Genomic DNA, 19,358 nt, shown 5'->3' with positions numbered 1-19,358 from the left:
TGGGGATCTAGAGGAAGGGACTAATCCCATTCCCAAGGGTAAGGGCTAGGCAAGTGAACAAAACCGGGACAAATCAGAGTGTAATTTTCCTTTTTCCCAGGCACCATGATTAGATCCAGGAGAGGACATGACCCATGTCAATGTCAGAAAGAGTCACCCCCTGGAACTTTTGCCAGAACTTTTGCAAAACCCTTGAGTTTTCCTTGCGCTAATCTTTTGTTGTTGTTTGTGTGTTCTTTTGGTGTTGGAGATTGAACCCAGGGTTGCTTTCTCCTCGAGGTGCATCCCTAGTCTTATTTATTTATTTATTTATTTATTTACTTATTGGGGGTTACTGGGGATTGAACTCAGGGGCACTTGGCCACTGAGCCACATCCCCAGCCCTATTTTGTACTTTGTTTAGAGACAAGGTTTCACTGAGTTGCTTAATGCCTCACTTTTGCTGAGGCTGGCTTTGAACTCATGATCCTCCTCTCTCAGTCTCCCAAGCTGCTGGGATTACAGGTGTGTGCAACCATACCCGGACCCAGGCCTTTTTATTTTGAGAGAAGATCTCACTAAATTGCTCAGGCTGGCCTTGAATTTGTGATCCTCCTGCCTCCGCCTCCCTTGTAGCTGGGATGAAGAGCATGCACCACTGAATCTGGCCTCCTAGTTTTGCTAAGAGATTGGATGCATGCCCATGGATCCTGGAGCCCTCCTTGTTACTCTTTGGGAAGAGGCTGCTAGAGAATGAAGCCAGAACAAAGGTGCAGAGAGCTGAGAGTAGGGTCGTGTCATATTTCTGAATTATCCTTGGAGTACTTAGAGCCAAGAGGGCTAGATCTCCCATGGATTTTTTCAATGACTAATAAATTAGCTCTTTCACCCTTAACCCAAGTAGAAATGGGCTTCTGTCTTTTGAAACAAAAACATCCTTTACTAGTAAGACTAGAGGAATGTAGAGGAGCAATTGTTCACTTATTATAGAACATTTTAATAATATAATTGTGACAACAGACACAGAATTGCCTTAGAATCTAGATGGGAGGACCTCACCCAACATGAGAGATTTGGGAAAAAGATCCAAAGAACAGGAGCCTTAGTCTCAGTCATACAGGAAGATGGGCATTGTTTAGATACATGGACATCTTCTTCCAGGAAAAAAAAAAAAAAACATATAAAAATAAGATGAAATTCGTTAAACATAATATTTTTTATGCAACTTTTATTTTTTTTGCAGGGTTGGGAGTGAAACCTAGCACCTCATACATACTACAGGCAAGAACTCTACCAATGAATCATACCCCTAGACCCCAAATATTTTACTTTTAGTTTTTTGCATTTCTGGGGATCAAGCTCAGGGCCCCCAGCACATTAACATGTGTTAACAAACACTCTACTGCTGACCTCTACCCAGCCCGCCAGAATAATATTTTTTTTAAATGTTAATATTCCATTAAAGAATTATTTGAACCTGAGCTGACTTACTGAAAAACTATTTGGTGCTCAAAAGGGGAAATTTATATTTTATCAGAAATTAATACATGTGGGGCATCTCATCCCTTCATAATGCCATATAATTTCTGCTAGTCCCAGACACACCTTTCTCACTTTTAAAGAATTTCATATAATTAAGTGTACCTTTCCCCCCCACAGCCTCGCCAACACTTGTTTTTGTATTCTTATGACTGCCATTCTGACCGGAGTGAGATGAAATCTTAGAGTAGTTTTATTTTCACTTCTCTAATTGCTAGAGATGATGAATATTTTTTCATATGTTTGTTGATCACTTGCATTTCTTCTTCTGTGAAGTGTCAGTTCAATTCCTTTGCCCATTTATTAATTGGGTTACTTGGGTTTTTTTGATGTTAAGTTTTTTTAGTTCTTTATATATCCTGGAGATGAGTGCTCTAGCTATTCCACTCTTTGGTTTATACCCAAAGGATTTTTAAGATCACCATACTACAGTGACACAGCCACATCAATGTTTATAGCAGCTCAATTCACAATTGCAAAACTATGGAACCAATTAAGATGTCCTTCAACAGATGAATGGATAAAGAAAATGTGGTACATATATACAATGGAATATTACTCCGCCTTAAAGAAGAATGGAATTATGGCATTTGTAGGTAATGGATGGAATTATGGCATTTGTAGGTAATGGATGGAGTACATCATGCTAAGTAAAATATGCCAGTCTCCAAAATCCAAAAGCCAAATGTTTTCTCTGATAAAGGGATGCTGATCCATAGTGGGGCAGGGTGATAGGGTTTGTGTAGAGGGGATTGAGGGGAGGGTTGGGGCTGTGGGGATGGAAAGGATGGTAGAATGAAACAGAAATTATTATTGCACCATGTACAGACAGAAGAATGAGAAGTTGTGCTCCCTTTGTATACAGTATGTATACAAATGTCAAAATGCATTCTACTGTGTAACAAAGAAACAAAGAAAGAAAGACAGAATTCCATATAAAAAACATACATCCATAAGAGGATAGAATCTATAGCAATTGTTCAAAACTTGAGTTTATGAGAATCCCTTAAGAGAGTGAAATTACAGTCACCCTACCTCTGACTGACTCAAACTCAAAAAGAGGTCTGGTGTTTCATTAAGGCTCCTCATGTGACTTCTCTGTGTAGTCAGTTTTGGGGTTCACTGAATCTGAAGAAAGGGAAAAGTATGACAATAGAAAGCACCAATATTTTGAAAATTTTAAGTCTCATAACTGCAGCTTTATAACTTCATTTGCAAAACAGCAATAATTAACGTTCCCTTAGCATTTGTGGTTATTTGTTAGATGTCAAGCCAGATGTTATATCGTGTGCTTGTATTAGGTGCTTTCCCTAGTTCCTAAAGTGAATGTTTAGGTTCTTATTTATATATTATATATATAATATATAAATATTATATATAAATATAATATATAAATATTATATTATATATATATATAACTTTTCAAATATGTGTGTTTAATGCTGTACATTTCTCTTGAAATAATGCTTTCATTTCATCCTAGAAATTTTAATTAGTTGTATTTTCATTTAGTTCAAAATATCTAAAATTTATTTATTTTAAGACTTAGTTTTTGATCCATGAGTCATTGCGAAGTTTGTGTTTAATTTCCAAATATTTGGGAATTTTCCAGTTCTTTGTATTATTGATTGATTAGTTGTTTAACACTCATTAGGTATTTCTGGTTTAATTTCATTGTCAACTGAGGACATATTTTGTATATCTGTTCTTTCAAAATGAGTTGCGTGTTTTATATCTTGAGAAAAGTGTGTATTATTCTGTTGTATGAAATACCCTATAAATATCAGTTAGATCAATTTGATAGCGCTATTCAAGTCATTGTACCCTTACTGATAATCTATCTACTAGAACTCTCATTTATTGCAGAGATATGAAGGATATGAAGATCTCCAGTCATAATTGTGGATTAGTCTCCTTCCTTTTTTAGTTCTACTAGTTTTGCTCTTATATATTTTGGATGCTCTGTTTTTGGGTGCATACACATTTAGGATTATTAAATCTTTACTAAATGCTTCCTGTTTTGGTCTGCTTTTGGGACACTGTGATCAAAAGACAGGAAAAATTAATTTTGGGGCTCACAGTTTCAGAGGTCTTAGTCCATACTTGGCCAACTCGATTGCTCTGAGCTCCAGGTGAGGCAGGACATCGTAGTGGAAGGGTGTGGAGGAAGAAAGCAGCTCAGAACATGGCACCAGGAAGGGGGGGGGAGAGAGAGAGAGAGAGAGAGAGAGAGAGAGAGAGAGAGAGAGAGAGAATATTCTACTCATCCAGAAAAAAATGTATGCCCCAAAGGCATGCCCCCCAATGACCAATCTCTAGCCACACCCTACCTGCCTATGTCCATCACCCAGTTAATCCCTATTAGTGCATTAACACACTAATTCGATGAAGACTCTTATAACCAATCAGTTCACCTCTGAACCCTATTGCATTGACTCACACATGAGCTTTTGGGGGACACCTAGTATCTAAATCATAATACTTCCTTTATCACTATATAATCTCCCTTTATTCCTGATAATCTTCTAAATTCTGAAGTCTTTATCTAAAAGTAGTATGGTTATGCCAGCTTTCTTTTAATTCATGTGGGCTTGTTGCATGTTTTTTCTATCCATTTGCTTGTTAGTCATGCGAGTTTTGTATTTAAAGGGTCGTTTCTTGTGTTTTAGCCACTCTGACAATGCTTGTCTTTTAATGTGTTTAAAGCCTTCACGTTTAACAGATACATGAGGTGGGATGGAAAGGGAGAGAAAAGGGAAATTGCATGGTAATGGAGGGAGACCCTCATTGTTATACAAAATTACATATAAGAGGTTGTGAGGGGAATGGGAAAATAAACAAGGAGAGATATGAATTACAGTGGATGGGGTAGAGAGAGAAGATGGGAGGGGAGGGAGGGGGGATGGTAGAGGATAGGAAAGGTAGCAGAATATAACAGTTACTAATAGGGCATTATGTAAAAATGTGGATGTGTAACCGATGTGATTCTGCAATCTGTATTTGGGGTAAAATTGGGAGTTCATAACCAACTTGAATCTAATGTATGAAATATGATATGTCAAGAGCTTTATAATGTTTTGAACAACCAATAAAAAAAATTTAAAAAAAAAAGAAAAAAAAAAAGAAAGCCTTCACGTTTAAAATGTTTCTTGATACAGCTGAATGGAGACCTACTAATCTACCTCCACCATCAAAATAGCCCTATACCACCTGCCATATTATAACAGTGTTATAATAATAATTTGTGCATCTCATTCTTTATAGTTTAGCTGTTGGTTTACTTTTCCATGGACTATAGTCACCAATACATTTACTATTATTGTTTTTATCAGTTATAGGTTAATAAAGAATTTAAAAAGGGAAACATTTTGTTCTACCTTCTCGGTCCTTTCTCCTGGGCTCTTTCTTTCTTAATGTGGATATGGATGATTTTAATATATTCATTTTGCCTTTGGGTTTCTGAAGTTTCAATATAATATGCCTAAGTGTAGATATTTTAAAAATTTATCCTGGTTGGTCTTCTCTGAGCCTCTTGGATGTGTAGTTCGGTGTGGGTCATTAATTTTTTAAAAAAATCTTTAGCCATTATTACTTCAAATATTTCTTTTGCTCTGTTAATTCTTCCTTTTCCTTCTAATATTCCTATTGCATGCATATTACACCTGTTGAAATCGTCTGAACATTCCATTCTTTTTCTTTTTTTAATTTTTTTTCTGAACATTCCATTCTTTTTCTTTTTTAATTTTTTTTTTTTCATTTTTGTATTTTGGTTTGGTAAATTTCTCTCAACTTATCTTCAGGTTCGTGAATTCCATTTTTATCCATGTTAATAGAAAACAATTACTGAATAGATCATCAAAAATATTCTTCATTTCTGTTATATTGTTCTTGGTTTCTACCATTTACTTTATTTATTTTTTTAAATTATTCTTATTTTTTAGTTGTAGGTGGACACAATACCTTTGTTTATTTTTATGTGGTGCTGAGGATCCAACCCAGGGCCTCACACATGCTAGGTGAGTGCTCTACCACTGAGCCACAACCCCAACCCCTACATTTACTTTTTATTCTTTCTTAGAGTTGTACCCTTCTGCTTATATGACTCATCTGTTCTTTTTTTTTAGATATGCATGACAGTAGGGTATATTTTGAATGGTGCAACCCATTACAATTTTGATCCCATTCTTGTGGTTGAACATGATGTGGAGCTATACTGGTCATGTATTCATATATGAGTATAGGAAAGTTATATATTGAATGCTTTGAATTTTTCCATTAAAAGCCTTAACATATGAATATAAAATAACATATATAAAATATAAAATATTTTATATAACATATAAAATAATTATGAATCATAATTATTTTAAATTTTCTGTGTGTTAATTCTGGGATTTTGTGTTTTAATGATTTCTTCACATCTTCAGAATGTGTTTTTTGTCTTGTTTTAGCAAGCCTCAAAATTTTTCCTTTAGGTGAAAGGCAGAAAATGACATGCTACACTTGTAATTCCAGCGACGGGAGACTGAAGTAGGAGTATTGCAAGTTCGAGGCCAGCCTCAGCAACTCAGTGAAGTTCTAAGCAACTTAGTGCGATCTTGACTCAAAAATAAATAAATAAATAAATAAAATAAAAAGGGACTTGGGATGCAGCTCCATAGTAAAGTGCCCCTGAATTCAATTCCCAGTACCAAAGGAAAAAAAAGAAAGAGAATTACATACTCAGTAATAGGAACTGAGGTAAATAGGCCTTTCATGTGAGAGTTTGTGTTTATCTGGTTCAGAGTCAGCTTGTAGTTATAGACAATAGACTTCAAATTCCTCCATTGCTTCCCCTGTTTTTAGTTACTCTGCTATGTTTGGGTTTCCCTAAGAACTCCTCCTCACATAGCTCTTTCAGCTGTAATATGATGTCATTGACCAGAGTCTTGATGTAGGAGTAAGTCATGGGGGTGTGGAAGTATTCTATAATCCTATGAGTAGATCTCAGTTTTCAATGGGTTTGTGTCCCTGGGCTATGGCTTTTAAAGTTTTGTGAGTTTTTTTCTTTCTTCTTCTTCTTCTTCCTTTTCTTTCTTTTTTTTTTTTTTTGTACTGGGGATTAAACCCAGGGGGGCACTTAACTGCCCACGGAGACACACCCCAGCTCTTTTAATTTTAATTTTTTTATTTAGAGACAGGGTCTCACTGAGTTGCTTAGGGTCTCGCAAAGTTGCTGAGGCTGACTTTGAACTTGCTGTCCTTCTCCCTCAGATTATAGTTGTGTACCACCACACCTGGCGTGTGTGTGTGTGTGTGTTTTGTTGTTGTTGGTTTTTGGTTTTTAGCTTTTTTTCCCTCTCTCTTTTTCCTTTTAGGTGGGAGAAGAAGACTAGAGGATATGCAGCTGGAGAAATACCCCTTTCTCAAGGAGGATAAGGCTCTGGGACAGACTTTCCTCTGGGTGGCTTGTGTTGTAGAGAAGGCTTTTGGTGCATCTCATGCTCATCACACTGCTAGAGCCATAAGAGGATTTTTTTTTTTTTAATCTCTTTGTTGTGAGTACCTGGTAAAATTTCTGGAGATAAAACCAGAAAAATGTGCTCCCCACCCACAGATGACAGCCTCCAGGAATTTCTCACTCTTAAGCCAGTTCCCAACCTTCAGCCATTCATGCAGATGGTCATCCAGTACCTCTACCAGCTCTGTTAGTCTCTGCCAGCTTCTGCTCTGGGTAAGCAGATCCCAGTGACTTCTTTCTTCTGTTTATTCCCATTTGGACAGTTGGCAATCTCCAAGAAGTGCCTTCGAATTCACAATCTATTCGGCGATTTCTTATTGCAAGGATGGGAATGCTGATTTCTAAGTTCTTTACCCTTTGGAGCTGAAACCAAAGCCACCTCATTCATATTTTAAAATATAAATTGATAGACCCAGGAAGTAGCCATTCTGGGTAGACTTAGAAACTGAAGATCAGTGTAGTTAACTGACTTTCCCAAGTTCTGATGGTTAGTAAGCTGGGACCAGGGTACTTCAGCCTCATTCTTCTCCTTCTCTATTCCACGGGTCACATTTCCTCCTGCAAATCTTCACATATAAATGGAAGAAATTATGTCATGTGGTTCAGTTTGCTATCCAGAGCAATCTAGCTACATATAAATTATTTCTGGGTCTGCTTTTAGTAGGTAAAAGATAGATAGTCAGACACAGATGGTGGGGGTGGAGGTAAGATAGAGAGGAGGATGAGGAGGGGTAAAGGAAGAAGAAAACTTTAACCCTTATACATAGACTTTCTAGTCTGTGGGCCTAAGAAAGATTCTATTCTCTATCTTTTCCAATTTACATTAATCTTATGTTTGAGAGAGATTTTTCTGATTACTTTGCTGACACCACATTTTCCCTGGATTCACCGTATTTTCAGGAGCTGGAGGTGGGAGGGGAGAGGAAAGAGAAGGTGATGTCATCTGATTCTTTTCCTCCACTTCTTACTAGCTATGTCTGACCTTGGGCCAGTAGCCAAACTTCTCTGAGATACCTATTCTCCTCAATAAGATAATTCAACTTTCTTTTGTAAGAATCAAGGATTTTAGGTAAATATGTGATACATGTATTAAAACTTATTGTTGTTACTTATTGTTATTAGCTAATATTAACATTCTAGGCCTTACCTTTGTACAGTTTCTGGTGGACACATCTCGGCAAGAATAACCTCCTTCATGCAAATGTGATCCCGAGGACACCTTATTTATCCCCCTCATCTACCAACTCCGACCCTTCCATTTTTAAATCCTCTGGTAAATGAGGACTTTTCAAATTGATTACTGTATGAGCCTGCTAGGGCTGTAATCACAAAATTTGACACCTGGGTAGTTTATACAATAGAAGTTTATTTTCTCACAGTTCTGGAGGTTGGAAATTTGAAATCAAGTTGGAGATCAGCCCTGTTGGCAGTGTGGGTTCTTCCTGAGCATTATGAGGGGAAGATCTGCCCCAGGTCTTTCTCCTGGACTTGTGTGTCCTCACATGGTGTCTTCTCTCTATGCAGATTTTTTTTTTTTTTAAAGAGGCATGGTCTATATTGGGTTAGGGTGAACCTCAATGACCTCCTTTTAACTTTAATACCTTTGGACCTGTCTCCCAATTAGGTCACATTCTAAGATAAGCAGAGTTAGGACTTCAAAAAAAGAATTTTTTGGAGGGGGACACAATTCAACCTCTAACAATGACCTTGCTACTATTTCCTCTGTGCTACGACTGCCCATTTTTCTTTCTGTCAGTGCTTCTTAGTTTGAGAGCTCTCCACATCCCCTGTAAGACTCTCACTTGCTCCACACACCTTTCCCATTTTAGAAGTTTCGTTCCATTTAGTCCCTGCCTTTGGGTTGTCATTCCCTTTCCTACTCTTTCTTGATCCACGGAGGGGAAATTTTGTCACTCGCTGGCTGTTCTTGTGCTCTTGCTGTGTTTGTCTTGGCTTTTGAACAAATTCCAAAAATAATCCTTGCAACCTGTAATTTTTATCTCCACGTTGTCTTTTGTTGTGCTGTGCATTGCTGGAACCGTGACAGAATTCTCAGAGTAATTCCAAATCAGCATATATTCACGACAGCTTCATAAAGCTTATTTTATCCTTAGGTAGATGCATCTGAAACTTTGCCTCTCTCTCAGTTCTCATAGCTTTCAGCTTTAGAGCTAAAGCCACTTTGGGAGATGACATGGAATTCATGGATGAAATTGGCTTTGGGAAGCTTTCTTTTGTATTTGCATTGAATTCATTTCAATCCAGCCAATATGTTTTGAGCACCTTCGATGCTTTAAATCCTGGGCATCAAGTAATTCCAGAAGCTCTTGGTCTAGAAGAGAGACACAAATACTGTGATAAGTGATATTCAAATAGTGGATATAAAATGCTATGGGAGCTCCTGTTGTTAAGTTTTAGATTTTATCTCATTTTGGAGATTACTTTAGTGCTTTTAGATTTTCAAGTTTTATCATGGCTGTTGGCCTATGGTATCAGTGATTTGACTTGACTTCATGGTTTTCTAGTGTTCTTAAGATGTATATAAAAATCCTCCATGTGGACTATAGGGGCTTCTGCAACCTGATCCCTGAGCTTGGGTGATCTTATTCCTAGGATGATGTTTCCCTGCAATACAGATGGTCTTTCCATGAGTCAAGGCTGAATGTGCATTACTCAGTTCAGGACCTAAACACGGGCTGTTTTCCTGAAATTGCTTGTCCACCCCTCTTGGTCAACACCTATGCTTCCTCTGGCCTCAAGAATAAAATCCACTTACTCCAAAGAGACTCTGCTATATTCCTCTCTGCCCACCTCAATTAATTCCTCTGAATTATTTTCTTAGTCACTCTGTACATTTTTTCCACACTACTTTCAATGCTCTGTGTCTAGTTATTTGTGTGACTAGTTCTTTAATGTCTATGACCTTCACTGGATTACAAGATCCCCAGGGCTAGAGAAGTCTCTTTCTTTGGCTCATCCTTCTGTGTCCAGTATGGAGTCCAAGACAAAATGGGATCTGTTGTAATCTCTGCTTTTACTTTATCATGTCCTTCCTCATATTCTCTGCTTACACCCAAATCTCTTGCTTTGTGCCATAGTCACATCCTAAGAGCTCAGTACTCACAGCTTTCCTAAGTTCTCATAGCTTTCACATCCTAAGATCACTTGATCTTCTACTTGTGCGGCTCAAGATGTATTTTCCAAACCCCGTTCACTGGACATAAGTGACGAAATGAGTTCCTGTGCTGATATTTGTATTTTTCCTACTTTTCAGAAATATATACTCTACTGAGATAAACAAGAAAAATCATCTGAAATTAAGTTAACTCTTTGTAGGCATTATGCCTACAATAAGACAATGAGAAAATGATAGTACCTGTTTGGGATGACCTAGATTCCCCTCAGAAAGCAGATTTCATTTCATGCAAATTCTAAAAACTTATTGGTGTCTGTTTAGAGTGTTCTTGTGAAGATTCTGCATGAGATTCTGTCTGCCTCATAGTGGAAAAAAAGTGCCGTGGTTGATTAGCAATATCTATTTTGGATTTAGAGTTAGAGGCAGAACACATACTGCCCTTATCCTTACACGAGGACTAGAAGCTGGGCTAACTTACCAGATTCAGGAAGTGAAAACTATGCTCAGTATTTTCAGCAGATATTGAGTGAAGTGGATCCCTATTCCCATTCTTTTAAATTATGTATAATTTACAAATAGTAAAATCCACACTCTGTAAGTTAGAATTCTGGGAGTTTTCATGAATATATACAGTTTTGTAACCACCACACAATCTAGATATAGGAGAGTTCTTTTGCTCTCCCAATTCTCCCATGCCCTTGTGTACCCATTTTCTTCCCTCAGCCCTTGATAACCACGAATTTGTTTTCTAACCTTATAGTTTGCTTTTGCAAGAATGTCATATAAATGGAATAAAAAACTATGTAGCCTTTTGAGTCTGTCTTCTTTCATTTAACACAGTGAATTTGACAGTCGTCTATATTATTGTGTGTGTATAAGGATAAGGGCTGTATGTGTTCTGCCTCTTGCCTTCATCAAGAAATCAATGAAATAGATTTTTATGTATCTACTTGCTATAATTTATATCTTGAATGCTCCCTAAAGACCCAGGTGTTAAAGGCTTGGTCCTCAGGGTAGTACTACCAGGAGATAGTAGGACCTTTAAGAGGTGGAGCCTAGTAGGAGGTCTTAAAAGGCCTTGCGTTTTCTTCCTTTCTTACCTTTTGCTTCTCAGCTATGAGGTGAGCAGTTTTGTTCTGACATACGCTCCTGCTATCATGCATTCCTCACCACAGACCCCCAAAGGAATAGGGCCAATAGATTATGAACTGGACCTGCAAAATGGTGAGGCTAAACAAACTTTCTCTTTATAGCATTATCTCAGGGATTTTGTTGAAGTAACAGAAAGCTGACTAACATACTACTGGAAATGATTGTTGTATATATTGACATTATAATTGCTAATATGCTTATAAATACAAAGAAATACATGCAAGCCTGGTCTTTTCCCCTTCTGAATGTCTGCCTGTCTATCTACCAATCATCTATCTATCTATCTATCTATATCTCAAATTAAGTTATAAAACAAATTCTAACTAAGTGATGAGACATAGTGCATTCTAAAGGTGTTCAGAGGATGAAGAGGTTTTTGCTCACAGTCAGGGGTTGGTGGCATTTGAGGAAACCTTGAGAAGCAGTTAAGACATCCCTTTAGGAAATGTTGAGCATGCCTTGAAAACTTTCTAAGTGTTCTCTTTTGCTTTTGAGGTGTTCATCAAACCTTTCTCATTTCCAGCCCAACCTTATGCCATGCACAAGTAGGAAATGGAATGGTTGGGGGCAGTGAGGTTTTATATTCTTTTCACTGTAGCAAATGTAGATTAACCATATGCTAGTTGTAAGATTCTATGCAATGTGCTCTGGGGAATACTGAGGTGAAGAAGACATGGTTTTACCACTTTATTACTTACTTGTTTATGTCAGGCTTCCCTTTATTCTATCCTGATGTTTCCCTTTTCTCCTTTCCTATTTTGTTTCATAAAGAATTTGAGTCAGTCTCTAAAACTCCATGGAAAATAAATCATTGGAGCAAAGAGATATTATGGACAGGATACCAATTCAGGAGTAAATTTACCTACCTCTCAGGAATGGGTGCTAAATTATTTAGAGATGGACTACAGATTGGGATGTGCATTTTCAGAAGACGAAAGTAAGTAGGGAAACATAATCAGTTAAAAGATCCATGTTGTCCATAAGATAAAGGCAGCCTACCTGTTTAAGGTTTTCATCTTGCTGAGCTGAGAAAAATTTCTCCCTTGGGTCTTTGTAAAGAAAACACTTTTGATTCAGAGAATAACATCCTGGACTCCATCCCAGCAATAAATTCAAGAGGAAAGTTTGCTGTGTGGCTTCTTGCAGCATCCCTCAATGCAAGCCAATATCGGAACAGCAAAGTTCAATTCTGTCAAGTAAATTTGACAACAATCAGAATGATGCCATCCAGATATGCAGCTCTCTGATGGTATGATTTGATCCAAGGGTAAAATTCATCATTTTTAGAGAACAGATGAATAGCATGTCCTTCAGACAATCCTCCATAAATATCTATTCTCATAAGTGGAGTTTTGATAGGATTTGGACAACAGAGAGTTATCTGACAAGTAACTAGAATACATCTATTCACGGTTTCCACTAGCGGCCGATACACATATTTTGACAATGGATCAGACAGAAGGTAGGATGGGATTGTTTATTAAAAATCACAAAGACTATATAAGATGTGTTTGAACAAATGTTAGTTTTCCTTAGTATCAAGGAAATATGCTAGACCTTTAAACATACTCTGTCATTTCAACCTTCTATACTATCCTTCTATTGTAACTTCTATTTTATTCCCAGTTGACAGAGAAGCAAACTATCATTTAGAGGAGTTTAGTGATTTGCTCAGGTTATAAACTTGTAAGTAATAGAGCCAGGTTTCAAAGACTAGGTATCTTTAGACTCCTAAACTGCAAAAATATTTTACTTTTATTTGTTTGAAATATTTTTAACATAAAAATATAAGGTATAATATATTGAACATTTGTGGTCTCAAACCTAGCTTATGTTATAAACTATTAGGAGTAAAGTTTATACCCAAATACATTCTTCCCTGATCTCATTCTCTTCTTCCAAAGCCCCTGTTCCTGAAATTGTATTCATTCATGTGTTTACTTTCTGTTAATATAAAAAATACCTTTGATAATTAACTTATAAAGAGTAAAGATATACTTTGGTTCATGGTTTGGGAGATTCCAGTACATATTTGGTTCCATGGCTTTGGGCCTGTGGGAAAGACAGTACATCATGGTGGGGACATGTGGCAGGGTCACCTCATTATCCAGGAAGCCAAAGAAAACAAGGAAATTTCCTAAATTTGCTGCAAGGGCATGCTCCCAATGACCTAAGAGCCTTCCATTAGGCCCCGCCTCCTATGAGCACTATCTGGGGACCAGGTCTTTAAGAAGTGGGACCTTTGGGGAGATGTTCAAGTACCAAATCATAGCAATTTTCATGACCATTTTTTATATTTATCTATCTCTATGCCCATATCCTGAGACTATTTGTGAGGTTGAATTTAAAGATGGTAAACTAATTAATCTGGTGGAGGAAATTTCAAGGCAGCTCAGCATTCAGGCAGTGGCATGAATATTGCTGGTGGCTTTTAGCCAAGTTTACTATAAGAGTCAGGAGCACAAAGCTGAGCCAAAAGATTTTTGAAAAATTGCAGTTTGGCCAGAAAAGTGGCAGTGAAACTCAGGCTAAGGAAGTTGTGTTTGTTAAAGAGATGTTATGAACTGAACAAAGAGACAATAGGAAAGATGGCTTGAGGGCATTTTAGGGATTGGCAATATCACACCCATCTCAGGTTCAAGGTTAAAAGTAAAAATTCCTTTGAGTAGAGACCCTGGGGGCACCATGCTTGCACAAGGGTACCTAGGAAGTTTTTTCCCTGTGCTCACCCACCTGGGCACTCAGAGGCTGCTGCAGCTGTGGCCCTAGAAGGCTTGGCTACTGCTCAAGAGGGTGGCAGACCATGGCATCAACCATATGATCCTGGTTCTGCAGGATGGAAGGATGGTGGAGTTAGGGATTCATGGAGACTTCCATCAAGATTTCAAGGGAAGGCCTGGGAAGGCCGGCAAAGTGTTGTAGCATTGGAGTCCCTGTGGGCTGTCCCTGTTGGAGCAATATGTGAAGATGGCGAGAGGGAAGCTGAAGCTTTAGGAGAGACTCCTGAGATTAAGATATATCAGTAATAGGGTGTCTGCTAAGGAAAGCTGCAGGAATTAAAAAGAAACAAGCTAAGAGAGAGGCTGCACGGTCTGCAACCAACATGGCCACAGGGGCAGGGCTACACAAGTCCTTTGGAGAGAACCTCACAATGCCCTGTGCCCCAGATGCTGGATATGGAGCTACAGGAAGGACTTGTTTGCCCAGTTGCATTTCAGTCTTACTCTGGTCCCATTCCTTCTTTCTTTGTTCCTCTTTCTCCCTTTTGGAATGGGAATATTTACTCTGTGCCATTATATGTTGAATATATGCAACTTGCTTTTGTTTTTTTACAGGGGATCACCCTGAGAATTTCCCTTGAATCCCAGGAAAGACTTTGGACTTGGACTTTTGGGTCATGCTAAAACCCAAAACTATGAGTACTCTTGGAAATGGACTAAGTATATTTTGAATTGTAAGATGGACATGAACTTTCAGAGGCTGGGGGCAGAATTTTATAGTTCGGATATGTGGGGTCCTGCAAAATCTCATGTGTGACAATGCAAGGATTTTCAGGGGTGAAATGATTGTGTTACCTAGTTGGTAGATTAGTTCATTAACATAGGTTAATGGGGCAGTAACTGCAGTCAGGTAGAGTGTGGCTGAAGGTGACATGCTTTGGGGGTTTTTTATTTTGTTCCGGGTGAGCAGAACTCTCTCTGTTTCCTGTTTGCCATATCTTGAGCTAGTTTCCTCCTTCACACATTGTCTGTCATGCTGTTCTGCCTCCCATTGGATCCAGAGCAAATAGGGTCAGCTGTTTGTTGACTGAGTTCTCTGAAATTATAAGCCCCCAATAAACTTTTCTTCCCTACAGTTTTTTTTCTTCCTTATCAGTTTTTTTTTTCCTTAGTAGAGACGAAAAAGCTAACTAAAACATGGGATGGAAGAAAAAATTTTCAACTCATATATCTGATGGAGAATTGATACGCAGAATATAAATAGCTCCTATAATTCATTAACAGCAAAAGGAGAAGAAAATCCTTCAAATAATCTTGTCTTCAACAAATGGTGCTGGGAAAACTGGAAATCCATAGGCAGCAAAATGAAAATAAACCCCTAGCTCTCATCATGCACAAAACTCAACTCAAAGTGGATCAAGGACCTAGGAATTAATCCAGAGACTCTGTGCCTAATCGAGGAAAAAGTGGGCTCAAATCTTCATCATGTTGGATTAGGCCCCGACTTCCTTAACAAGACTCCTAAAGTGCAAGAAATAATATCAAGAATTAATAAATGGGTTGGACCCAAACTAAAAAGATTCTTCTCAGCAAAAGAATCAATGAGGTGAAAAGAGAGCCTACATTTTGGGAGCAAATTTTTGCCACATGCACATCAGATAGAGCACTAATCTTCTTCAGGACATATAAAGGATTCCAAAAACTTTACACCAAAATAATAATAATAATAATAACAACAACAACAACATCAACCCAGTCAATAAATGGGCTAAGGAGCTGAACAGATAGTTCTTAGAAGAAAATATAAACTCGATCAACAAATATATGAAGAAATATTTAACATCTCTAGTAATTAGAGAAATGCAAATCAAAACTACTCTAAGATTTCATCTCACTCCAGTCAGAATGGCAGTTATCAAGAATATAAACAACAAAAAATGTTAGTGAGGATGTGGGAGAAAAGGCACACTCATACATTGCTGGTGGGATTGCAAATTGGTGTAACCAATCTGGAAAGTATGGAGATTCCTTAGAAAACTTGGAATGGAACCACCATTTGACCCAGCTATCTCACTCCTCGGTCTATACCCAAAGGACTTAAAATCAGCATACTATACTAATGCAGCCACATCAATGTTCACAATAGCTAAAATGTGAAAGCAACCTAGATGCCCTTCAATAGATGAATGGATAAAGAAACTAGGGTAACTAGGTTATATAAACATAATGGAATATTACTCAGCATTAAAAGAGAATCAAATTATGGTATTTGCAGGTAAATGGATAGAGTTGGAAAATATCATGCTAAGCAAAGTAAACCAATCAAAAAAACAAAAAACAAAACAAAGGATGAATGTTTTCTCTGATAAAATGGCTGCTGATTCATAACAGAGGTGGGGCATGAGAAAAATGAAGGAACTTTGATTGATTCCAAAAGGGAGGCAAGGATGGGGAGGGAATATGGGGCCAGGAAAGATGGTGGAATAAGATGGACATCAATACCCTAGGTACATGTATGACTGCCCATATGGTGTGATGCTATATCATGAACAACAAGAGAAATGAAAAGTTGTGCTGCAATTGTGTACAATGAATCAAAATGCAATCTGCTGTCATATATGCCTAAATACATAAATTAATTTAAAAAAGAAAGAGTTAAAAGACTTGAATACACATTCCTCCATAGAAGATATACAAGTGATCAACAAACACATGAAAGGATGCAGATCACTAATTCTTAGAAAATGCAAATCAGAACTGCAATAAGATACTACTTACATCCCCTAACATAACTGTTATTTTTTTTTAAAGCAGATAATAAGTGTTGGTGAGGATGTGGCAAAATTAGAACCCATGTGCATTTCTTGTGGGCATATAAAATGCTGTAGCATGGAAAATGGTGTGGTGATTTTTCAAATAGTGAAAAAACAATTGCTATGTGATTCAGTGATTTTGCTTCTGAGTATATTGCCCAAAAAACTGAAAGCAGGGACTTGAATAAATACTTATACCTACATACATGTCCATAGCATTATTTATAGTAGCTAAAAGGTAAAAGCAACCCAAATGTCTAGTGTCACATAAATGGATAAACAAAATATAGTGGCTATTATGTACAATTTATGTTATTCAGCATTAAAAAGGAAAGTAATTCTGACATCTTCAACATGAATGAAAATTGAAGACATTATGGTAAGTGAAATATAGGTCTCAAATAGTAGATATAAATTGTATACTATGAGATACTTAGATTAGTCATAGTCATAGGGATAGGAAGTAGGATGTAGGTCACCAGGGGCTGAGGACAGCATGGAAGGTTATTGTTTAAGGAGTGAAGGGGGTCATCTAGGTAAGATTAAAAAGCTCTGGGGATGGATGGTTGCTGGCAGCTGGAAGTACGGGCCACCAAATGCCGTACGGGCCACCAAATGCCGCAGTCTGGCTGGGCACAATCAGGAGCCACTTGTCAAAAGAAACTAACTTTATTTTTAGAACCACACACGACAAACAAAATAGTCTCTCAGGAAAAACCCTCAGAGCCTCAACTGCCACCACCGGCTTTCCCCAAGCCTCTCTCTCCCACACAAGCTTCTCTCCACCTCCCACAATCCTCCTGCTCTTGAGGCCGATTGGCTGGGTCACGTGGGCGGAGCCAAAAACGTCCCCCAATGAGCAGCTCCGTGGTCTGAAAGGGCAGGGAAACAGTCCAATGAGCATCACCGCAGAGGAGCCAATCAGCTAGATGTTGCTGGGGCCGAGGAGCCAATCAGCTAGATGTTGCTGGGGCCGCTGTGAGCCAATCATCAGCCAGCAGCTGGTGGTGATAGTTGCACAACAATGTGAATACACTTAGTGCCACTGAGCTGCACCCTTAATAATGGTGCATCTTATGTATATTTATCAAGATAAAATTATATTTTCTTAAAAAACAAGGACCAAGCCCTTAGATATGAAAATAATATTGTTTTATAATCGATTTCCTTTTAAAAATATAGTTTGCTATCATGTTGACTTTTAAGTAATTCTTATGATCTAGAAATATCCTTAATTTAAAAAAATCAGGTAGTCGTCTAGAATTATGTTTCCTTTTTTATGAATGAAATACTTTCCAAAGAATAACACTTCTATTGCCAATAAAAAGACAAGTTCCTTTCTTATGCTCCACCAGTGGCTCCAAATCGTGTCATAATTTAGTTTGCTTCATAGATGATCCTTGATTCTCTGGTTTGTGTTTTTGAAATTAAGTATGTAGGTTAGTTATAGGATTTTGAATTTCATTAAAGAACAGTAAAGAAGATATTATAAAATATGTGTTAACAAAAAAAGGACAATGGACCTGATAACGTTGTGAACTACTGCTCTAGGGTAGATGGTTGGGAATGGAATTTCTGATTATAGGATATGTACATTTTCAAATTTACTAAAAAGAGCCAAATAATTTTCTGTAGAAATTTTAAAAGTCATGCCATCATCGGCATTTTAGAGATTCTATGTTTTTTCCATTTCATCACCAACACTTGTGATCATCATGCTTTTAAATTTATGCCAACCTAGACATACGATGTAAATTAGGTTCCAATGCTGTTTTTTTTAAAACTATGAATAATTTAGCCCCACTAATTGAATAATTTGCTGTTCATTAATTCACAAGCCCTAACGACTATATATATATCCAAATTTTTTACATGTGTAGATGGTTCTGGGCTTTCTATTTTGATTATTCTATGAAAATATCAATGTCTTAATCACCATAGATTTATAATAAATCTCCATAAAAGTATTCATTTTTCACTATTAATATATACTCCCTCCAAAAGTGGTCTAATATTTAGCAATATAACCTTATGGTAAATCCTTAAGGATAAGTAGTTGTAAATTGTATACACATATTTGAGTTTTAAATGTGAAGGCTGGAGGGAATCCAAATATATGGAAGCAAATCTGCCAAAGCTGATGAAAGCAATGAATATCAGACCTTTATTTTCTTTGTCTGCTGAGACCACCTATAGAAGTTGACATTGTAATAAGATCAACATTTAAAACTCTGAAGTTTATGCTTTGGTTGGTGGGCGGACATGCAGTCAACTTACTTATTCACATACATGAAAATGACAAAGTAAGGCGTGCATATTTATTTTCAGTATTTGAAATTGCTAAGTGATCTTTCCAGAACCCATTCCTCATAATCGTGATGAGTGAGGTCCACTCATGGTGTCTCCTTGATATCACCATTCTAGTACAGGTCACACATGGTCAGCAGTATCAATTGCTCTCTGGAAAGAGAAATTATTATATCCGCTTCTCTCAAGCTGATACATTGCATGGTCCACGG

At 37.5% G+C, this 19,358-nt stretch overlaps 1 long non-coding RNA gene across 5 annotated transcripts in view; it reads left to right on the top strand.

The window, feature by feature from the left end:
- The window catches only part of LOC124078507 (uncharacterized), a 68,894-nt gene extending 51,971 nt beyond the window's left edge, over positions 1–16,923 (top strand). For 2 of the 5 annotated variants that reach the window (XR_009224790.1, XR_009224789.1), the window contains exons 3-6: positions 5,460–5,534; positions 6,876–7,231; positions 14,642–14,760; positions 15,202–16,923. This is a non-coding gene — a long non-coding RNA (uncharacterized LOC124078507). The remainder of the gene's footprint in view (positions 1–5,459; positions 5,535–6,875; positions 7,232–14,641; positions 14,761–15,201) is intronic. The other 3 variants (XR_006846935.2, XR_006846934.2, XR_006846936.2) reach the window with 2 other exon arrangements.
- Positions 16,924–19,358: the final 2,435 nt, after the last annotated feature.

Source organism: Marmota monax, unplaced genomic scaffold, assembly GCF_021218885.2.
Source record: "Marmota monax isolate L192 unplaced genomic scaffold, Marmota_monax_Labrador192_F-V1.1 WCK01_AAM20220418_F8-fsc00706, whole genome shotgun sequence".
NCBI lineage: Eukaryota > Metazoa > Chordata > Mammalia > Rodentia > Sciuridae > Marmota > Marmota monax.
This window is presented reverse-complemented; position numbering and strand designations above follow the sequence as displayed.